The sequence below is a fragment of the Pipistrellus hanaki genome (assembly GCF_964339955.1).
Source record: "Pipistrellus hanaki genome assembly, chromosome: 2".
NCBI classification, from domain to species: Eukaryota; Metazoa; Chordata; class Mammalia; order Chiroptera; family Vespertilionidae; genus Pipistrellus; species Pipistrellus hanaki.
In genome coordinates this window covers 178,976,019-178,997,541 of record NC_140504.1, presented here as the reverse complement: position 1 = coordinate 178,997,541, position 21,523 = coordinate 178,976,019, and the positions used below count along the sequence as shown (strand labels likewise).

Sequence of the window (21,523 nt, the reverse complement as noted above, 5' to 3'; positions counted from 1 at the left end):
TCATAGTAAATAGTATCATCTCCATTGTTAAAACAGCAAGGATCCATCCTCTTCATAATCTCCAAACATGAGTCCTACCTCCAAAGTATATCTCGATTCCATTTACTTCTCTCCATTCTCTATCACTGCAATCTAATATTTTTTTTACCTCCATCCTCACCCAAATTACTGCAACTATTTAACTTGTTTCCTTCCTCTCTTTCTGGGTCCACTCTAATCTATTTTCCATATGGCGGCTAGAGAGATTTTTTTTTCCATCCTTAACAGACATTTATTGATGAGATGTAAACAATGTGATGTCGGTGATCAAATTAGTTTGAATTTCCCCACCCACCGCTGCCTTTTTTCTTGTGGTTTGGAGGTGCTGATTTGTTCCTTTCCAGAGCTTCTAGTTTCTAGTGGGCTGTTAGAAACTCCAATCTTTGGGCCTCTTTGATTCTTAATCATTTGTAAATGTTTCTGATTTCGTGCCTTGATTGGTTTATCCATTCACCCATTCAGCAAGTCAGGAACTTTTCCTCGGCCCTGGCTAGGTGCCCACGCAGCCTGCTGTTCAGTCGTTTGGTCGTGCCTCAGTAACCTCCTGCCGGCCTGGTTGCCCATTCAGCCTGCTGTTTGGTCATCCGTCCCATTGTTTTGGTCCTGATGGCCCCTGGCTTTTTATATATTAGGATGTTCTCTTAGGCTTTTACAGCTCCTCTGATTTTCCTTCTGGTTTTCTCTTTCTTTCTCGTTGTAGAATTTCCAGTCAGTCGACTTTCCTGTAGTTCTGGGTAATGTCCATTTTGTATTTTAGTTGTATTTTATTGAAATTGTGTGAGGCTGCAGTTAGGTGTTTATCTATGCTGCCATCTTGGATGCTTTCTGTGTGATCGAATAGAGATCTTTTAAGAAAAAAATAATTCGCCGAAACCGGTTTGGCTTAGTGGATAGAGCGTCGGCCTGCGGACTGAAAGGTCCCGGGTTCGATTCCGGTCAAGGGCATGTACCTTGGTTGTGGGGTGTGCAAGAGGCAGCTGGTTGATGATTCTCTCTCATCAATGTTTCTATCTCTCTATCCCTCTCTCTTCCTCTCTGTAAAAAATCAATAAAATATATTTTAAAAAAATAATTCATAAAAAATTAAAAATAACAATTCTGATGATCCTGTTCCTCCTGATGGGGAAAATGAGACATTGGGGGGCGGGGGGCCTAGCAATCTGAATCTGTGCCAGTAACCTAATGTACTTTCTTGATAGCCTATAATTAACTCACTGCCCCTTGCTCCACAATCTGATCTTGCAAGACCTGTTTACCTAAGTACTACTACCATTTTACAGAGGCCATAAACCATGAACAACCCCTGGAGGGGGCTATCTGTGCTGGCACCAAGCCAGGCCTTTAGGTACGATCTCCTGGTCCCCATCCCAACACCTGGGGCTTTTTGCAAAGCCCACGAAAGGTCTGGAAGTCCCATCCCATTTTGGGGGGACAAAGAAACCAAAGGGTACAAAGGGAAAGCTCCCTCCATATTGGCTTGCTAAGGGATTGGAGAGATGCGGGGGGCTGTTTCTCTGTTTTCTGTGTCCATCACAGAAAGCAACAGGTTCCTGAGTGGAGGAGCTGGGGATTAAGAAATATTGAAAAAAGTAAGAGACATGGAGGCAGAAATAGATTCTTCAAGCTGGGCGTTAGGTGGGCGCCATCTCTCTGATGGAGAGGCAGCAAGGGGACCCCCCAAGCCACGCAGGTTTATTTATAGGGTCAAAGGAGCTTATTTGCATTCTTAACCAGGCCTTAGCATTACTGGATTTACATATCTAGACCCACCTCTGCTGACACCTGGACAAAGGCACTCTGCCAGTGCCTCCGGCTCAGCTAACAATTTAAAGAATGTCCATGTGCCTTCTCAGGGGCCCTCTACAGAGAGAAACTGTCTCCCCTGAGTCACTGTACTGGTACATGTGAAACATCTGAAAATAAATGGTTTTTTCCTGTGTCTCCAAGTACTCCTGTGTGTTCTTTGGCCACTCGGTAAATTCTGTAACACTCTTATATTGAAAGTGACTTCCATTTATCTTAGAATAAAATCCAAACACCTTAGCAAGATCTGCATGACCTGACTCAATCTGACCCCTCTCTGCTTCAGCATCTTTTCTCTTAAGTTCCCTAATCCTATCTACAGGGAGCCCTGTCTGGTTTTAGGATTTATCAAGTTATTTTGTATGCTTTTTGCTTTGGTCTTCTTGAACTTTCTGCTTACTCAACCTTCTGCCATTATGGCATCTCTATTCTTCTACCCACCTTGACTGTCATCTCAAAAAAGCCTTCCCTGCCAATTACCACAACATCTAAAGTAAGCCTCCTCTCTTTGCAATTTGTATTTATCTTGTTTATTGTCTGTCCGACTAGGATTCTGTCTGAGTTTTTTAAGGTGATACCACTAGCCCAGAAATGCTTAATAAATATGTGTTGAATGAATAAATGAATGAATGAAAACATAACAATGAAGAACAACCTTTAGTTCCATCTCTAGGACCTTGTTCCAAGGTCCTTCAAATTTCTGACACACTATCTTAGGGAAATCATGATGTGTGACGTGTTTAGTACTAAGTTCTCAGTAAATACTAGTTATTGATACAAAAAAATCAGAGACCTCTAAAGGCAGTTGAGTGTTAGAGGCTATAAGACAAATGGAGCCGTCTGACCTGGCTCAGTGGTTGAATAATGACCTATGAACCAGGAGGTCACAGCTCGATTCCTGGTCAGGGCACATGCCTGGGTTGCTGGCTCAGACCCCATTGTTGGGTGTTCAGGAGGCAGCCAATCAATGATTCTCTCTCATCATTGATATTATGAACTCTCTCTCCCTCTCCTTCCCTCTCTGAAATCAACAAAAATAGATTGAAAAATAACAAAGACAAATGGAGTTGAGTAATAAAAGTTTGGTTAGTGTATTATTGAAGAAGCAAGGAAGTTTATTATGCATTAAAAAAAAAAAAAAAAAAAAAGTCTAGCTCTAGCCTTTGGGTCACTGGCTAGAACGTAGTCCACCTGAGAACTGAAAGGTCCTGGGTTCAATTCTGGTCAAAGTCACATGCCTGGGTTTCGGACTCTTTCTCCTTCTCCCTTCCTCTCTGAAATCAATAAAAATATATTTTAAAAAATGTAATGTGAAATCAATTCATCATTCCAGATCCCAAGTGATTCCCTGTTCTAACCTTTAAAAAAAAACACACACCCTCTTTTATATAGTACACTAGAGGCCTAGTGCATGAAATTTGTGTACGGGGGTGGGTGGATCCCTCAGCCCAGCCTGCATCCTCTCACAATCTGGGACCCCGTGAGGGATGTCAGGCCTAAACCAGCCGTCAAACGTCCCTCTCGCAATCCGGGAGGCTGCACACAGGGGAAAGGCATCTTGCTGTTGTATTGGCAACTTATTTTTTTGTCCTAATTATAAAAAGTAGTACGTAAAATGACCCTTCTGAGGCAGTAGTACCATTTTCCCCATCTTATGGGTGGAAAAACGGAAGCAGAGAGAAGTAAGTAATTGGCTTTGTCATACAGTTATAAGTGTCAGAATCAGGGCTGACCACAAAATGAGCAAGCCAGAGTCTGTGCACGCCATAACTTTTTCAGTGTTAGAGTAGTAGCCTTGCCAGGTTTTAACTTTTAAATCTAAAAGACTGTTCCCAACATATAAGGTAGGGTCCCTAGGCCTGGCTGGTGATCAGGGCCGTCTGTGGGGCGACCAGTGGGCGGGGCGATTGAGGAGGTGGGGGCCCTGCTGGCACCTGCCTTTGCTGTGGCCTGGTGCTGCCAGCTGGCCAGTCCCAAACCCAGATCGCCACCCTCTTGGGGGACGGGCGCTCAACATAGGAGCTGCCCACGACTGAGGGTTTTATTACACAGGATGTTTGATATACTGTTTAATCCATAAATAAACACTTCTTTTCTTAAATTTATCAAACTAGCCCTTACTGGCATTAAAGGGATTTTTTTCATATATCACTGCCTCCAAAATGCTATCACTGGTTAACTGCTTCTCCTTTATCCAATCAACAGCAGTTTTTCTATCTATTCAATTGCCTGTAATTCTTATTTCGTGAGCATTTCCACATCCTTAGCAATATTAGCACTCTTTTATTTTGTTTTAATATATTTTTATTAATTTCAGAGAGGAAGGGAAAGGGAGAAAGAGATAGAAGCATCAACAATGAGAGAGAATAATTGATTAGCTGCTTCCTGCACAACCCCCACTGGTGACGGAGCCCCAACTCGAGCATGTGCCCTTGACTGGAATCGAACCTGGGATCCTTCAGTCTGTAGGCTGACACTCTACCCACTGAGCAAAACCAGCTAGGGCACTCTTTACATTTTAAAACTGTGCTAATCATAGATTTTGCCAGCAACAAAAACATTCTTTTCTTTGTTGCCTGAGAAACACTTTTTGGTATCAGCATGAAAGGGTTGTCAGGTTGAAAACTGAAGTTTTGGTTGACAACAGACATTTTTTTCTTTAACAACTTGGTTGGACTGAATTGTTTAAGATGGGAGAATTTCAGAAATGAGGTTTGACTGCAGAGTAAAAGAATGATCCCTCCCACCGGTGTGGTTCAGTGGTTGAGCAGCAACCCATGAACCAGGAAGTCACGGTTGGATCCCTGATCAGGGCACATGCCTGGGTTACATGCTTGATCCCCAGGAAGGGGGCTTGCAGAAAGCAGCCAATCAACGATTTTCTCTCATCATTGATGTTTCTCTCTCTCCCTATCCCCTCTTCTCTGAAATAAATAAAAATATATATTTTTAAAAAAGGATGATCCATCACAACTAAGGAGGAATATCTATAATATTAGGGAAGTTATTATGATATTAGAAGAAAAGTATCAAGCTAATATTATACATCCCATCAATAAATCAAATAAGGAGCCGAGACTGGTTTGGCTCAGTGGGTAGAGCCTCGGCCTGTGGACTGATGGGTCCCGGGTTCAATTCCGGTCAGGGGCATGTACCTTGGTTGCGGGCACATCCCCAGTGGGGGTGTGCAAGAGGCAGCTGATAGATGTCTCTCTCTCATCGATGTTTCTGACTCTCTATCCCTCTCTCTTCCTCTCTGTAAAAAAATCAATAAAATATATATTTTAAAAAAATAAAAATAAATCAAATAAGGAGCTGAAACCGGTTTGGCTCAGTGGATAGAGCGTCGGCCTGTGGACTGAAGGGTCCCGGGTTCGATTCCGGTCAGGGGCATGTACTTTGGTTGTGGGCACATCCCAGTGGGGGTGTGCAAGAGGCAGCTGATCGATGATTCTCTCTCATCGATGTTTCTAGTTCTCTCTCTCTCTCTGTAAAAAAATCAATTAAAATATATTAAAATTTTTTTAAATAAATCAAATAAGGAAATAATAAATAAATAAAATAAGAAAAAATATGTGAAAGCTCAAAGGGCATTTGATAAAATTCACCACTCATTGAGTTTTAAAATTTTTAAAAGTTTGGAATAGAAGAATAATTCCTCTAAAAATTTTTTTTCTAAGATTTAAAAATTGATTTTGAGAGAGAGAGGAAGGGAAAGAGAGAAACATACATGTGAGAATGAAACAACAATCTGTTGCCTCCTGCACACCCCCTACTGGGGACTGAGCCTGAAACCCGAGCATGTGCTCTGACCAGAAATTGAACTGGCAACCTTTTAGTGTCCCGGACGATGCCCAATCTACTGAGCCATACCAGCCAGGGCTAAAAAAAAAAGTCTTTATTATTTTGTTGAGTGAAAAACATTCATATCAACCACATCTGGAAAGGGAACATTGCTAATTTTCTCCATCCTACAGAATGGAAATAGCTGCCCCTTTGTGACCATTTAGTACTTTGTACCAGACACTCCATTACCTCAATTAATCTTCACAACAATGCTATGAACTAAATACCAGGATTATTCTCATTTACAGATGTGGAGACAGGCTTACAGGAGCTAATACAGTTGATGAATGATAGAGCTGGGATTTGAATCCAGATCTAACTAAATTTTAAGCTCTTTTCCATTCTGCTATATTTTTTTCTTCTCTCATTCTAAATGTTGATGCCTAGGATCAGTAATAGGCTTAGTTATTAATTTTTAAAAATGACATAAGTACACTACGTAAATGTTACCTGTAAAAGGTTCAATTAATGGTCCGGCTGGCCATTACTTCATGTTTCTGCTTCTCTCTTTCTTCCTCTCTGAAATCAATAAAAAATATTTTTTTTTAATCCAAGTAATGAATAAGTTTGTAGAGTTAAAACCAACCCTCTTTCACTCACTCCCACCCTCTTGTTAAAAGTATGATAAGTGTAAAAAAGTAAAAGAAAAGAAAGGGGATAAAGTTTGAACTGTGGCCCTGGCTGGGTAGTTCAGTTGATAGAGTGTCATCCTGATATGTATAGGTTATGCTTTTGATCTCCAGTCAAGGCACATACAAGAACAAACCAATTTGCCCTATCCAGTTTGGCTCAGTGGATAGAGCGTCAGCCTTCAGACTCAAGGGTCCCAGGTTCTATTCCGGTCAAGAGCATGTACCTTGGTTGCGGGCACATCACCAGTAGGGGCTGTGCAGGAGGCAGCTGATTGATGTTTCTCTCTCATTGATGTTTCTAAGTCTCTATCCCTCTCTCTATAAAAAAATCAATAAAATATATATTTTTGAAAAAGGAGCCAACCAATTAGTGCATAAATAAGTAAAGCGACAAATTGAAGTTTCTCACACATGTTCTCTCTCTCTCAAATCAATAAATATTTTTATTAAAGTTTGAAATGTGTACTAAAAGCAAAATCCTTTAATATAATAATAGCTGCCTCAAATAATAACCAATATCATAACAATAGTCAAAGTTAATTGATCATTTACTATATGCTAGTAAGTACGTAATATTGAATTCTCATTACAACTCTGAGATTGATAGTATTGTCTTTGTCTCCATTTTACAGATTAAAAAACTATCTCCACTATAATCCAACCTAACAAGCAACATGATTTCTCACCTAAACCTTTGCAAAAGCTTCCCAAATGGTGTCACAATTGCCCTACTTTCTATTTTCCAGGCAGCAACCAAAACTATCTTTTTAAAAACCAAATCTGATGCTCTTAATCTCTTCTTTCAAGTCCCTTACTGTCTGCACATTACCCTTAAGAGAAAAATACAAAGATTGCCCTCCATTTCCTGGCTATCATTTCCTCTCCAGTCACCTCTCCATCTTGCATTCTTTGCTGGAATCACACTGACTGCCTTTTAAAAATATATTTTTATTGATTTCTGAGAAAAAGGGAGAGGGGAAGAATCATTGGTTGGTTCTCTCCTGCAAGCAACATGGGCATGTGCCTTTGACTGGAGTCAAAACTGGGACCCTTCAGTCCACAGGCTGACAGTCTATCCACCGAGCCAAACTGGCTAGGGCTGCCTTTCAGTTCTTTTAACTTATTTTATTCTCACCTGAAATGATCTCTCCCTAGCCACCCTCTTCCCGTTTTTTGGTTAGCTCCTGTCCATCTTCCTTGCGACTTGACTTACACCTCTGAAGGCTTTCTATGATCCCAAAGATCCAGTTGCTTTATTTGATTGACACCCTGTACTTTCACTCCCACTTTACTGTAGAGACTTTGTAAAGTGTTCCCTTTAATATATCTTATTGATTTTCTTACAGAGAGGAAGGGAGAGAGATAGAGAGCTAGAAACATCGATGAGAGAGAAACATCGACCAGCTGCCTCTTGCACACCCCCTACTGGGGATGTGACCGCAACCAAGGTACATGCCCTTGACCGGAATTGAACCTGGGACCTTTCAGTCTGCAGACCGACTCTCTACCACTGAGCCAAACTGGTTTCGGCTAAAGTGTTCCCTTTAAACTGGAAGATCAGAAGGGCAATGACAGAGACGCTCTTTTAACCCTAGAGCCTGGTGCTGGGAAACTCAATATGGATTTGAATGAGTGCATAAATGAGTGAATGAATAAACCCACTGTCTTTCATTTTCTGAACCATTGAGGAATGCCCCTAGTCATAGGTGACTAATTTCAGATATTAAACAACTCCATAATTCAAATGTGTATAAATTATGCTGGATAGTATGTAGGACAATCTTTACCTTGAATACTCTGAATGTGTATGAATTTATGATTCAAAACTATACATACAATAAATAAAAAGTATAATAATCCTCTGGTTTGACTTTTTATAAGGCCTAAAAGGGTACAGGGTGGAGATGATATGCTTGATGAAACACAGTGCTACTCCTCAATGAATATTAATTGAATTGACTAAATTTATATTTTCAACTGTATTCCAGGGCCTGAGAAACCATGTTGGTTCATTTGCTTTGTATTCATTTAGCTTCATAGTTCCAACTTCACAGAGGCTATTCAGTTTCCAGGTCTTTCAGCATTTGTCTCTATAGCTTCATGCACACCGTAGAGACCTCAACGTATTTTGATTGGGAGCAGAAAAGAGAGTACCCAAGCTCCCCAAATGCACAAGCCCCTGTAGTAAGTGGTTCTTAGACCCACCCAACTGGCAAACTAGAAGGATGCAGTTAAGATCCGCACCACTAGGTGTCTCAGGACCATGCCACGTCCCCCATCTCCTTGGAAAACAGCGAGCTGCTCACACTCCATTACTCCATTGTTATTGAGCCTCCAAACAAATGAGCTTTCCGGAGGGTCGATTTCAAATTTTCCAGCAGATCTAACCGGCATCTACCTCGCCCCTCTCAATAACAGAAACATTGGCTTAAACACAGTCTCTCATTCAGTTATTGCTTTCCTTTGTTTAGGGATCACATGCTGTGTTTGTAGTACATTTATTTAATTATTTCTCTATCTACTTATCTATGGAAGAGGGGAGGCCTGAAGCGATGATAATGTTCTATCCGATCTTGATCACTTCTCACCCTGACAGTAAACTAAATGTCCTTCCATTTCTTCTCACAGGTCCAATAGTCTTAAAGGTATTTATAACTCCGATTTATTTTTATTTTATTTTATTTTTTTAAATTTTATTTCAGAAAGGAAAGGAGAGAGAGACAGACAGACAGACAGAGAGAGAGAGAGACATTAATGATGAGACAGAATCATTGATTGGCTGCCTCCTGCTCGCCCCCTATTGGGGATCAAGCCCGAAACCCGGGCATGTGCCCTTGACTGGAATCAAACCCAGGACACTTCAGCGCGCAAGCTGATGCTCTGTGCATTGAGGCAAACCAGCCAGGGCTTGGCTGATTTATTAAACTAACCACTTAGGCTGATTTTTAAAGGTCAAAAGAGTTGGAACTTAAAGAATCACCAATGGAGGAAGAAAATAGCACAGAGACAGATTGCATACATATGGATTTTTCCCCCCTTTCTTCCCCCATTGACTCTTTACAGCTCCCCCTGCCCCCATTCATATACATTTATATCATAAGGGGACTTCAGAAATTAATGGGATAGGAAAGAAATAGCCAACAAATGATAGTAGAATAACTAGCTTACCAAAAAACTTACCAAAGTAATTCCAGAAGGATTAAAAATATAAATTTATTTTATTTATTTAAATATATTTTATTGATTTTTTTTACAGAGAGAAAGGGAGAGAGATAGAGAGTTAGAAACATCGATGAGAGAGGAACATTGACCAGCTGCCTCCTGCGCGTCCCCCACCCGGGGATGTGCCTGTAACCAATGTACATGCCCTTGACTGGAATAGAACCTGGGACCTTTCAGTCCACAGACTGACGCTTTATCCACTGAGCCAAACGGGTTTTGGCAAAAAATAAAAAAATAAAAAATAATAAATAATATATATATATATATATATATATATTATATATATATATATATAATCAAATTCTGGAAGAAAGAGAAAAAAAGTGAATATCAGATCTTTGTCAGAAAGAAATTTATAAGATGCAATATGCTGATAAATTATAAAATGTCAATAAGTTTCCCTGCATGAAGATTAGAAATCACCACATGAAAAAAATGAGACAATAGCCGAAACTGGTTTGGCTCAATGGATAGAGCGTCGGCCTGTGGACTGAAAGGTCCCAGGTTCAATTCCGGTCAAGGACATGTACCTTGGTTGCAGGCACATACCCAGTGTGGGGTGTGCAAGAGGCAGCTGATCAATGTTTCTCTCACATCGATGTTTCTAACTCTCTATCCCTCTCTCTTCCTCTCTGTAAAAAATCAATAAAATATATATATTTTTTTTTTTTTTTTAAATAAATTTTTATTGTTCATATTATTACAAGTGTTCCTTTTCCGCCCCCTTCCCACCCCACCCTCTGCCCTTTCCCCAACCCCCATTGTCCTCATCCATAGGTGCACAGTTTATGTTCAGTCTCTTCCCACATTCCCCTGTCCCCTTTTCCCCAAGAATCATCAGTTCACTCCCCTTCCATACCTCTGATTCTATTATATTCAACAGTTAATATTGTTCATCATATTTTTTTTTTTAATTTCCTTGGTTTTTAGATTCACTTGTTGATAGTTACGTATTTGTTGTTCATATTTTTATCTTTATTTACTTTCTCTTCTGAAAGAACCCCCTTCAGCAATTCATATAATTCTGGTTTGGTGGTGATGAACTCCTTTAGCTTTTTTTTATTAGTGAAGCTCTTTATCTGACCTTCGATTCTGAGTGATAGCTTTGCTGGGTAGAGTATTTTTGGCTGTAGGTTCTTGCTATTCATCACCTTGAATATTTCTTGCCAATCCCGTCTGGCCTGCATGGTTTCTGTTGAGAAATCAGCTGACAATCGTATAGGTGCTCCTTTATAGGTAACCACCTGCTTAGCTCTTGCTGCTTTTAATATTCTCTCTTTGTCCTTTGCTCTTGGAATCTTAATTATGATTTGTCTTGGTGTGGTCCTCTTTGGATTCCTCTTATTTGGAGTTCTGTGTGCTTCCTGGACTTGTAAGTCCAATTCTTTCCCCAGGTGGGGGAAGTTTTCTGTCACTATTTCTTTCAGTATGTTTTCGATATCTTGCTCTCTCTCATCTTCTGGGACCCCCATGATTCTGATGTTGGATCGTTTGAAGTTGTCCCAGAGGTTTCTTACATTATCTTCAATTTTCTGGATTCTCTTGCCTTCTAGCTTCTGTGGAGGAGTGTCTTCTGGCTCTTTATGTTCCAAATCTTTGACTTGATTCTTGCGATCTTCCCTTCTGTTTTTAGGACTCTGTAGAATATTTTTTATTTCAGACAATGTATTCTTTATTTCTTGTTGATCCCTTAGCATTTCTTGTTGATCCCTTTTCATATCCTCATAGGTCTCATTTATTTTATCGGCCTTTTCTAGGAGTCTCTTGAAAAACCCTATAAGTGTGGTTTTGAACTCTATATCCAGTCGCTTTTTGTCCTCCATTTCTTTCCTTTGTGATCTATTTGGTTTAGGCATTTTCGCAGGCAGCTTTCCTGATGGGGCGGCGTTTCAGGGTGGAGCCTACAGCCTCGGCTTCCGTCAGCCCCGCCCTATGCGACTCCTGAGACTCAGGGTCCTTCAGTACTTGTTGCAAGCGCCACTGAGAGAAAGGTGCCCTCGATTTTCGCCTGCTACCAAACAGTGTAAGCTCTCCCGCAATGGGCCCGAAACTGGGGTTCAGTTCAGTTGGAAGTGGAGTTGGAGGTGGCGTTCACAGCAGTCTGGAGCCCCAGTCTCCTTCCCGTCAGGGCAATCCCGCGGCACAGCCGGCCGGCCCTTCTCTGGGGGCAGTGAGTGCGCCTCCGGGACCTCCTTTCTCCGCTACCCCGGGGTTCCGACTTACAGCCCAGCTCCCTATGGCTGAGCCTGAGTCCCCGGGGTCTGGCCCAGAACTGGGGTTCAGAGCAGTCGGGGGCCCAGCACAGTCGGAGTTTTATCTCCTTTCCGCTAGGGAACGCCCGCCAGGCACTCGGCCTCCCTCCTCTCCGGCTCCGTCCTCTCCGCGTGCGCCGCGTGTCTCCGTACCTTAGGCTTTTACAGCTCCTCCGTGCTTCCTTCTGGTTTTCTCCTTGCTTCTTGTTGTAGGATTTCCAGTCAGTCGACTTTCCTGTAGTTCTGGGTAATGTCCATTTTATATTTTAGTTGTATTTATTAAAATTGTTGTGTGCGGCTGCGGCTAGTTGCCTACCCGAGCAGCCATCTTGGATTCTCCTCAAAATATATATTTTTTTTAAAATGAGACAATAAGAATTAAAAGTCAAACTGAAAAATAATTGCAAAAAAAATTATAAGTGGTTAACACCTTTAATATATAAAGAATTTATACAATTTTATAAGAAAAATCACTAAGATCACAATAAACAGCCAAAATAAATTAACAAACATATGGAAACTATTTGTCTTGATTGGTAAATTGAAGAATACAAACTAAAATCGGATAACCATTTTTCATCTAAGTTAACACAAATTGAAAGAACCACGACTGCTATAACCCTTTTGGAAAATAATTTAACATAGCCTTTAGCATTCTCATTCTCTCTCTCCTCAGATTCCTTCTCCCTCCAGCTCCCTCCCCCCTTCTTTCATTCATTCATTTTTATTTAACAAGTACTCTCTGTGTGCCTTCTAGGTGCTGTAATCTAGCCTCAATGCTAAATACAGAAAAAAAAAAATTCCAATTTGTTCATCTAAATATGATCAGTAACAGCCTCAAATTGAACACCTCCTACATTGTCACCCATAGACAATGTGACAAATGTCCTTTTTTTGCTTAAGATAATCTTGGTTTATGCCTGATGTCCTAATGTAATTATTATATGACTAGAGGCCCAGTGCACGAACCCACCTACATCCCTCCTTTGATTGCACTGTATAAATACAAATGTAACCCGCCATTCTCCGGGGCATTATCTCAACTTGAGGTTCTGCTTCCCGGCATATGTAGATACAATAGTTTGGCTTAAATAAACTCACAAATTTTTTTTTACAGGTTTTAATGTTGTTTTTTTTTTTACGTTAACAGATCTTTGTCTTCACTGAAAACAAGGATGATAACTCCCTCCTAACATTTGTGAGGATTAAATAGGACAGTGTTAGAAAGGATATAAAACTATGGTACATCTACACAATGGAATACTATGCTGCCATATAAAAGAAGGAATTCTCATCATTTGCAGCAACCTGGATGGAATTGGAGAACATCGTGCTGAGTGAAATAAGCCAGTCAATGAAAGAGAAACACCACATGACCTCATTTATGGCTAATAAAGAACATTATAAACTGATGAACCAAAAGATTAATATAGAGACAGTAAAGCATCAAGTAGACTGTCAAATTACACCGGGGAGGGTAGGGAGATCTGGGGGAGATAATAGATCAACCGAAGGACTTGTATACATGCATATAAGTACAACCAATGGACACAAAACTCTGGGGAGGGAGGGTATGTATGGGGGAGGGCAATGTTAAAATATGTACATAGATAATAATTTAATAAAATAATTTTTTTAAAAAGGAAAGGTGCTCACTGAGTTCCCTTCACCTTTAAGAAATTCATACTAATATTACAAGTCTCGTGGACTCTTGAGTTTCTTTCATTTGGAAAATTCTCATAGAGTGGGAGCACATGAGAAAAATGTAAAGCACTATGATGTCTTTAGCTAAGCAATGACTGTGCTAACTGAAGGAAAAGTCTAATGTGTTATTTGCGAGCTTAATTAAGTCTTCTTTGATATTCTCTGATACTGGAAGAAAATCCATTCTCCTTGGGGTTAATTCAAGGAACACTACTCACAAGAGGTCAAGTCCGGGGCAGCTGTCTTCAGGGAGGACGACCTCCACTCCCCCACCTCAGGAAGTCTTCCCAGCCCTCTCCACAGACACTAACAGATCCTGAGGAGTGTATCCTCCTCCTCCCCTGGGGCTTCTCTGTAAATCACCCCAACCAGCCCAAGGCTAGAAACAGGACTCGGGATTCATCAGGCCTGGTGGATGGCTGACAGCAGGAACTGAGTCTGACAGAGGGAGTTATATAACACAAATCCGATTGGACAGAGGGTAAAAGATGATGAGAAGGGGAGGTAAACCGAAGGGGTAAATGGAGAGATTTTTTCCAACCAACGCCCACATAAGTCAGATTCTGAGGTTGCGTGCTAGCTCCTCCCTCAGATCCTGTACCCACCTCCATCCCTCCCCCACTGCCTTTTCACTGCCTGCTGAATTTAGACCACGGACCACGTGCCTGCTGCCTTTTCAGAGCCCTCCAGGGAATGAGAATCTGATGCTTTCTGAAGCAGCCCGGTGATCCACCGCACAAAGTCGGGCCGCCTGCTCTGCTGTGTTCCACAGTTGGCCCCAGTTATTCTGGAGGAAAAGACGTAATCACACAAGAGATGACTCTAGGAGTCAATGGCCTAAAATTCTGAACAGCATATTCACAGAACCGGATTAAACCCGTCTAGCCCCTTTGCGTTATTTCAGCACTCATCCACCACTTTCCATTGCCTCCTTGCCCCCCTCCCAGTGCCTTCCAACTGGGGCCCACTCAGTGAAGAGTGACCTCTTCTGCCCCTACTGTTTTCCCTTAGTTAAAAAAGCGTTTCCACCTGATAAGGCTGAAAACATGATTTTGAAAAAGCTTAAACCCTTTAATTCACAAACATTAGCATCTCCAACCTTTTTTCTTGGGATGTTTTATCCAACTCCATATGAAAATTGCCCTATGCTATGCTTCTCATCTTCTCAAGTATTATAATTACCTACTCTACCCCTGATGCTTTAAATTAGCCCTCCTCTCCCCCCCACACCTTTTTTTTTTTTTTTTTTTTTTTAATAAAAGAAAAGCAGCAACAACAAAACCAAAAACATTTCAAGAAATAGAGTGAAAGTTACTCCTGGGAGGCAAGTTAGTGTAGCTTTTAGGAAGGGCACAGACTCTATGGTCAGAATATCTGAATTTGAATCCTGGGTCTACCACTTATTAGTTATGTGGCTTTGTCCAAGTCTCTTATTCTCTCCAGACCTTGAGAGAGGTTTCTTCATTCCTAATGTGGGGATAATAATAATAATAGTACTTACTTTTAGCTTTAGGAGGATTAAATGAGTATTTGAAGCATGTAGTACAGCACCTAGCACATGAGACGTGCTGTAAAATATATGCTATTTTATTTATTTATCCTATCTAATAAAGAGGGGATATGCTAATTGACTGTTACACCCTCAAATATGGTAGCCAATAAGGAGAGAATATGCTAATTGCCTGTCACACCCTCAAAAGATGCAGCCATGCACAGCCACAAAATGGTGGTGCCCAGTGCCCTCAGCCCTAAGCCCCTCGGGGCAGGCCTGAGGTGCAGGCAAGCCTCGGATGGTGGCTGCCCAGTCACCCAGGGCCAGCCCGAGGGACAACCAAATGACTGAACAAGCAGGCTGCGTGGGGCGACCAGGTCGGCAGGAGGGTTAGTAAGGGATGACCAAATGACTAGACAGCAGGCTGTGTGGGGTGACCAGCCAGCAGAAAGGGCTGTTGGGGGCAGCCAGGCTGGCAAGGAGGGGAGTTGGGGGCGATTAGGCTGGCAGGGGGGGCAGTGAGGGGCTAACAGGCCAGCATGCAGAGGCAGTGAGAAGTGATCAGGCCAGCGTTGGGGGGCAACCAGGCTGGCAGGCAGGTGAGTGATTAGGAGCCAGTGGTTCAGGATTGTGAGAGGGATGTCCGACAATCAGACATCCCCCAAGGGGTCCCAGATTGGAGAGGGTGCAAGCTCAGCTGAGGAAACTCATCCCCTGTGCATGAATTTCCTGCACCTAGCCTCTAGTTTTAAATAATTCTTTATTATTAAAAGTATTACATATGTTCCTTTTTCCCCATTGACCCCTTTTGCCCCCCCTCATATGCTATTATTTTACTAGAATGTAGATTTGAATCCCAATATATAGATTGCAACGGGAACTTACATCCTAGTGTTATTGGCATAATTAGTTAATTTATATTACTAATAGAAAGAGAGCAAAGAGGAGGCCAGACATTATAAGCATGGTCATCTGGGCAGCTTCACCAGGAAGCTGCACCTTCACACTCACCAGGGAACCACCAGTCCATTCCCTGCAGATGACCGGGAGAAAGGATCATAGGCAGTGAAGTGGGGATGATTTGGGGAAGATGCTTGCCTATCAGTCTAGCTTAGGGAAAAAGATGATTGGTTAAAAGGGTGGAACCCAATGCAAGCCCAGAAATCTTAGAAGATTAAAATCACCAAAGAATTCTCTCTCTCTCTAGCCTCTTGCTTTCTCCCTGGTGCTCTCTTGCTCCGTGACCCACACTCACCCGTGTGCCTCCATAACCATGTGGCCTTAAGCAGCCTCATTGCCCATGGCCATGCAGAACCCACACATAATGGACTGCAGTTGAGAACACAACTAAGCTCAATGCTGGACTGGACTGTGCTTTAAAATATATTTTATTGATTTTTTACAGAGAGGAAAGGAGAGGGACAGAGAGCTAGAAACATCAATGAGAGAGAAACATCGACCAGCTGCCCTTGGCCGGAATAGAACCTGGGACCCTTGAGTCTGCAGGCTGACGCTCTATCCACTGAGCCAAACCAGTCAGGGCTTGACTGTGCTTTAATATAAAGTGGAGACTCTGGACAGGGGCTCTAGCCCTGCTGAAGACTTTAATATATATATATATTTCAAAGAGGAAAGGAGAGGGAGAGAGATAGAAACATCAATGATGAGAGAGAATCATTGATCGGCTGCCTTTTGCATGCCTCCCACTGAGGATCAAGCTTGCAATCCGGGCATGTGCCCTGATTGGGAATGGAACCGTGACCTCCTAGTTCATACGTCCACGCTCAACCACTGAGCCAAGCCTGCTGAGTGGGGTAGCCTTGCTGAAGATTTTTTCCATGTCAGGATGGAGGGAAATGGGACATTGGAAACTGAGGGGTTTGATTCCATGGAAATAAAGATCACTCATTCTCACGTCCTAACCTCAGGAAATTCTTTTCCTTGTGACATCACAAGAACTCCACCCCACTGGTAACAGATGGGGACACAGATGGCACCCCACTGTTAAAAATAGATCTTTAATAGTTCAGCCACCCTACCCATTTTAACCTTACACCTTCTTCCTCTTGGCCATTTGACTTTGGTTTTTTGTTTGTTTTTTAAAATATATTTTATTGATTTTTTCAGATTGGAAGGGAGAGGGATAGAGAGTTAGAAACATCGATGAGAGAGAAACATGGATCAGCTGCCTCCTGCATACCTCCCACTGGGGATGTTCCCCCAAACAAGGTACATGCCCTTGATGGGAATGGAACCTGGGACCCTTCAGTCTGCAGACAGGCACTCTATCCACTGAGCCACACCGGCCAAGGCTCTTGGCCATTTGAATGCTTGTTCTTATAAGAATAAAATAACTTCTATGCTTGAAAAAAAGAAAAATGAACCCATCTAGTCCGAAATTCTGCTTTGGTGAAACAATAGTGGTTCCCTTTCTAGATTTAAAGGTATTTTCAACTCATGGAAATGAGATTGTTTGTAGAGTTGAATGGAGGCAAAGCAACCCTTAAAAAGAACATCTAGGACTGATTTGTGAATTAGAAGGGTCAGTGGAATCCATAATCATGGACAACAAAAGAGTGTTAATGCCTTGAAATTTAGCTCCTGTCACAACCACAAAACTATAGTTGTAATTTGAAAGGTCACTGACGCCCTCTTTGAGCCAGTTCAGGCCTTTCTTCAGCCCTTATCCCTCTTGAAACTTTGTAATTTCCCCTTGGTTCTGCACCAAAGCCTTCAAATTCTAAAATGGAATGTTCAGAGGGCAGTGATAAGGGTACAGTCAAAAAGTTACAAGGGCCCTAGCTGATTTGGCTCAGTGGATAGAACGCCGGCCTGCAGACTGAAGGGTTTGATTCTGGTCAAGGGCACATACCAGGGTTGCGGGCTAGATTCCCAGTCGGGGGTGTGCAGGAGGCAGCCAATCAACACACAGGCTAGAAAAGATGGAAAACAGAAGCAACTGTACAAAAGCTGCTGGGACAGACTTATTACCTTCTTCCCTTTTTTCTTTTTTCTTTTTTTTCTTTTTTAATATGTTTTATTGATTTTGTACAGAGAGGAAGGGAGAGAGATACAGAGTTAGAAACATCGATGAGAGAGAGTCATCGATCAGCTGCCTCTTGCACACCCCCTACTGGGGATATGCCCGCAACCAAGGTATGTGCCCTTTACCAGAATCGAACCCTGGACCCTTCAGTCCCCAAGCCTACGCTCTATCCATTGAGCCAAACCGATTTTGGCCCTTTTTTTCTTTTCTATTTGCTTTTCTAATGCTAAGTACAAACTACATTTCAATGAAAAGAGACCTTTCTTGGGAGGTGGTAATACATTATAGCTATGTAGATAAGTTAACAATGTTTTTGTTTCTTTCATGGCACTTAGTTTATTATTTTATTAATTGGTTTCTTGGTGTTTGTCCATTAACCCACCACATTATAAGCTCCAAGAAACAAGCCCTTAATTTTACTTATCCATATCCCCAGCAACCAACACAATATCAAGCATATTATGTTTTTTTAATGTTAATATAAAATTTTTTTAAATATATATTTTGTTGATTTTTTACAGAGAGGAAGAGAGGGATAGAAAGTCAGAAACATCAATGAGAGGAATCATCTATCAGTTGCCTCTTGCACACCCGCTACTGGGGATGTGCCCACAACAAAGGTACATGCCCTTGACCAGATTCGAACCTGGGACCTTTCAATCCACAGGCTGACACTCTATCCACTGAGTGAAACTGGTTTGGGCTATAAAAAATTTTAAAAATGTATTTTTATTGATTTCAGAGAGGAAGAGAGATAGAAACATTAATGATGATACAGAATCAATGATCGGCTGCCTCCTGCATGCCCCCATTGGGAATCAAGTGTGCAAAACAGGGATATACCCTTGTCTGGAATTGAACCGGGACCCTTCAGTCCACAGGCTGATGTTCTATCCACTGAGTATCCACTGAGCCAAACCAGCTAGGGCATATTATTATAGCTTTAGGAATCACTACTTACTGGTGATATATCTATCTATCTATGTATCTATCTATCTATCTATCTACACATTTATACACACACACACACACAAATATATATATATATATATATATATATATATATATATATAGAGAGAGAGAGAGAGAGAGAGAGAGAGAGAGAGAGAGAGAGGGAGAGAGAGAGAGAGAGGAATAGAAACAATGATGACAGAGAATCATTGGTTAGCTGCCTATTGCACGCCCCCTACTGGGGATCGAGCCCACAAGCCAGGCAGTGCCTTTGACTGGAATCGAACTCAGGACCCTTCAGTCCACAGGCCGACCCTCTATCCACTGAGCCAAACTGGTTAGGACAGTAAAAATATATTTTAAAAGAATAGTGAGCTTTAGATTGGCAAAAAGTAAAATATTGCTAATATCTAGTAATGGCAATGGTGTGGGAAAATAAAGTAAACCAGTAAAACCACTTTTTAATTTTATTCAATAGGTTATTTTTCATGACTTTCACTAATGATTGACTAACCAATAATGATTGACCAATCAATGAGTGTTGATTCTCAATTTGTCCCAGATTTGACCAGTGGGAGTCTCTTCAAGCTGGCTCATGCATCCTTTTGATATGTTCTATTATTCTGTAAGCACTACTTACTTTCTGGCACAAAAATGTATTTGGATATAGGCTCATTCTGTCCCAGCTCTGTAATCAGTCAATTCTCTAAGGGACCCTAGTTCCTTGGAGAAATCAAATATATCTAGTGTTTTTGCGCGTTTGTTTGTTCTGTAGTATTGTTGCTTTTAGGTCCTCTTGAAGTGCTAGAAAATAAATTCAAGTAAAAAATGCTTAATGAACCTTCGGTGGTATGGCTCAGTAGATAGAGTATCAGCCCTCAGGTTCGATTCTGGTAAGGGCACATTCCTCTTTTGCAGGCTTGGTCCCTGGCCCCAGTCAGGGCGTATATAGAAGGCAACCAATTGATGTGTCTCTCTCACATCAATGTTTTCCTCTCTCTGTGTGTCTCTCCCCTTCCCTTCCACTTTCTCTAGAAATCAATGAAAAAAATATCCTTAGGTGAGGATTAACAACAGCAACAAAAATACTTAATGATAATTCTTACTGAGTAGCTTAGTACCCCAAGGTTTCACGTCTGATCCCTGGTTAGGGCACATAAGAGAAGCAACCAATGAATGCGTAAATATGTGGAAGAACTAATTTATGTTTCTCTCTCTCTTTCAAATCAATAAATTAAAAATTTTTAAATGCTTAATGACAAATGCTAACTAAATAACCCAGACAGAAAATTGTATACTGTATGATAGTTTTCATTAAACTCACACATATATACACACTCACAGATATAGCAAAGGGCTGAATTATAACATTTGTGGTAATTTTTAAAAAATTCAGTCTGGCCGAAGCCGGTTTGGCTCAGTGGTAGAGCGTCTGTCTGTGGACTGAAAGGTCCCAGGTTAGATTCCGGTCAAGGGCATGTACCTTGGTTGCGGGCACATCCCCAGTGGGGGGTGTGCAAGAGGCAGCTGATCGATGACTATCTCTCATCGATGTTTCTAACTCTGTATCTCTCTCCCTTCCTCTCTGTACAAAATCAATAAAATATATTTTAAAAAAAAATTCAGTCTGCCGAAACCAGTTTAGCTCAGTGGATGGATCGTCATTCTGTGGACTGAAGGGTCCCAGGTTTGATTCCGGTCAAGGGCATGTACCTTGGTTGCGGGTACATCCCCAGTAGGGGGTGTGCAAGAGGCAGCTGATTGATGATTCTTTCTCATCGATGTTTCTAACTCTCTATCCCTCTCGCTTCCTCTCTATAAAAAATCAATAAAATATATTAAAAAATAAATTAAAAAAATTCAGTCTGTATTCTAAATTCTCTGAAATGAGGCATGTTATTTTTTTTATTTCTTTTTTCAATAACCTTTTTATTTTAGAGTAGATTTAGTTACAAAAAGTTATATCATTTGGAGAAACTTTGCTTTTGTTATAACATCAAATAAATTTTCCATCAGGTGGTTTTTCATCAGAGAAATTTAGGGATAGGCAAAATTGACAAGTAACCCTCATTCCACCACAACTGTGTTTGATAATTACATCCTCATTTACCTCATTTTTGCTATGAAGGCAGTTCCTACCAGTATTGGTAACACTTGTCAATGACTGCTCTTCAGACATATTCCGTTGACGATGCCAGCTTCTTTCGGCTTCAGAGGTACATTATGGCAATAATTGTTCTTCAGACATATTCTGTGAACAATTTCGGCTTCAGAATGTCAACAAAAACATGACTTCATTACCTGGCGCCCACAGCCACCATTTGCGGGCTGGGCTGCATTGTGAACTGTGTTTTGTGCCATGGGGGTCTTGACTGCGTTGGCTGCAATTAGGTGGCTGTTGCTCAGGCTGGCTGCAGGGCCCGTGTCCCACTTGGGGGAAGCTGGTGTTGCTTTGTCGGCCTGTTCTGCCCTGCTGTTTCTCTGTAAATGGCAAATGTGCATATATGGCAGCTCCTGCGTTGAGCATCTGCCCCCT

At 41.5% G+C, this 21,523-nt stretch overlaps 1 long non-coding RNA gene across 1 annotated transcript; it reads right to left on the bottom strand.

Annotated features, from left to right (window-relative positions):
• Positions 1–259: 259 nt before the first annotated feature.
• On the bottom strand, positions 260–13,832 carry LOC311616543. The gene is made up of 2 exons (XR_014793910.1): positions 13,717–13,832; positions 260–864 (listed from the first exon to the last, which is right to left on the bottom strand). It is a non-coding gene; the product is annotated as an uncharacterized lncRNA (long non-coding RNA).
• Between the last annotated feature and the right edge of the window lie 7,691 nt (positions 13,833–21,523).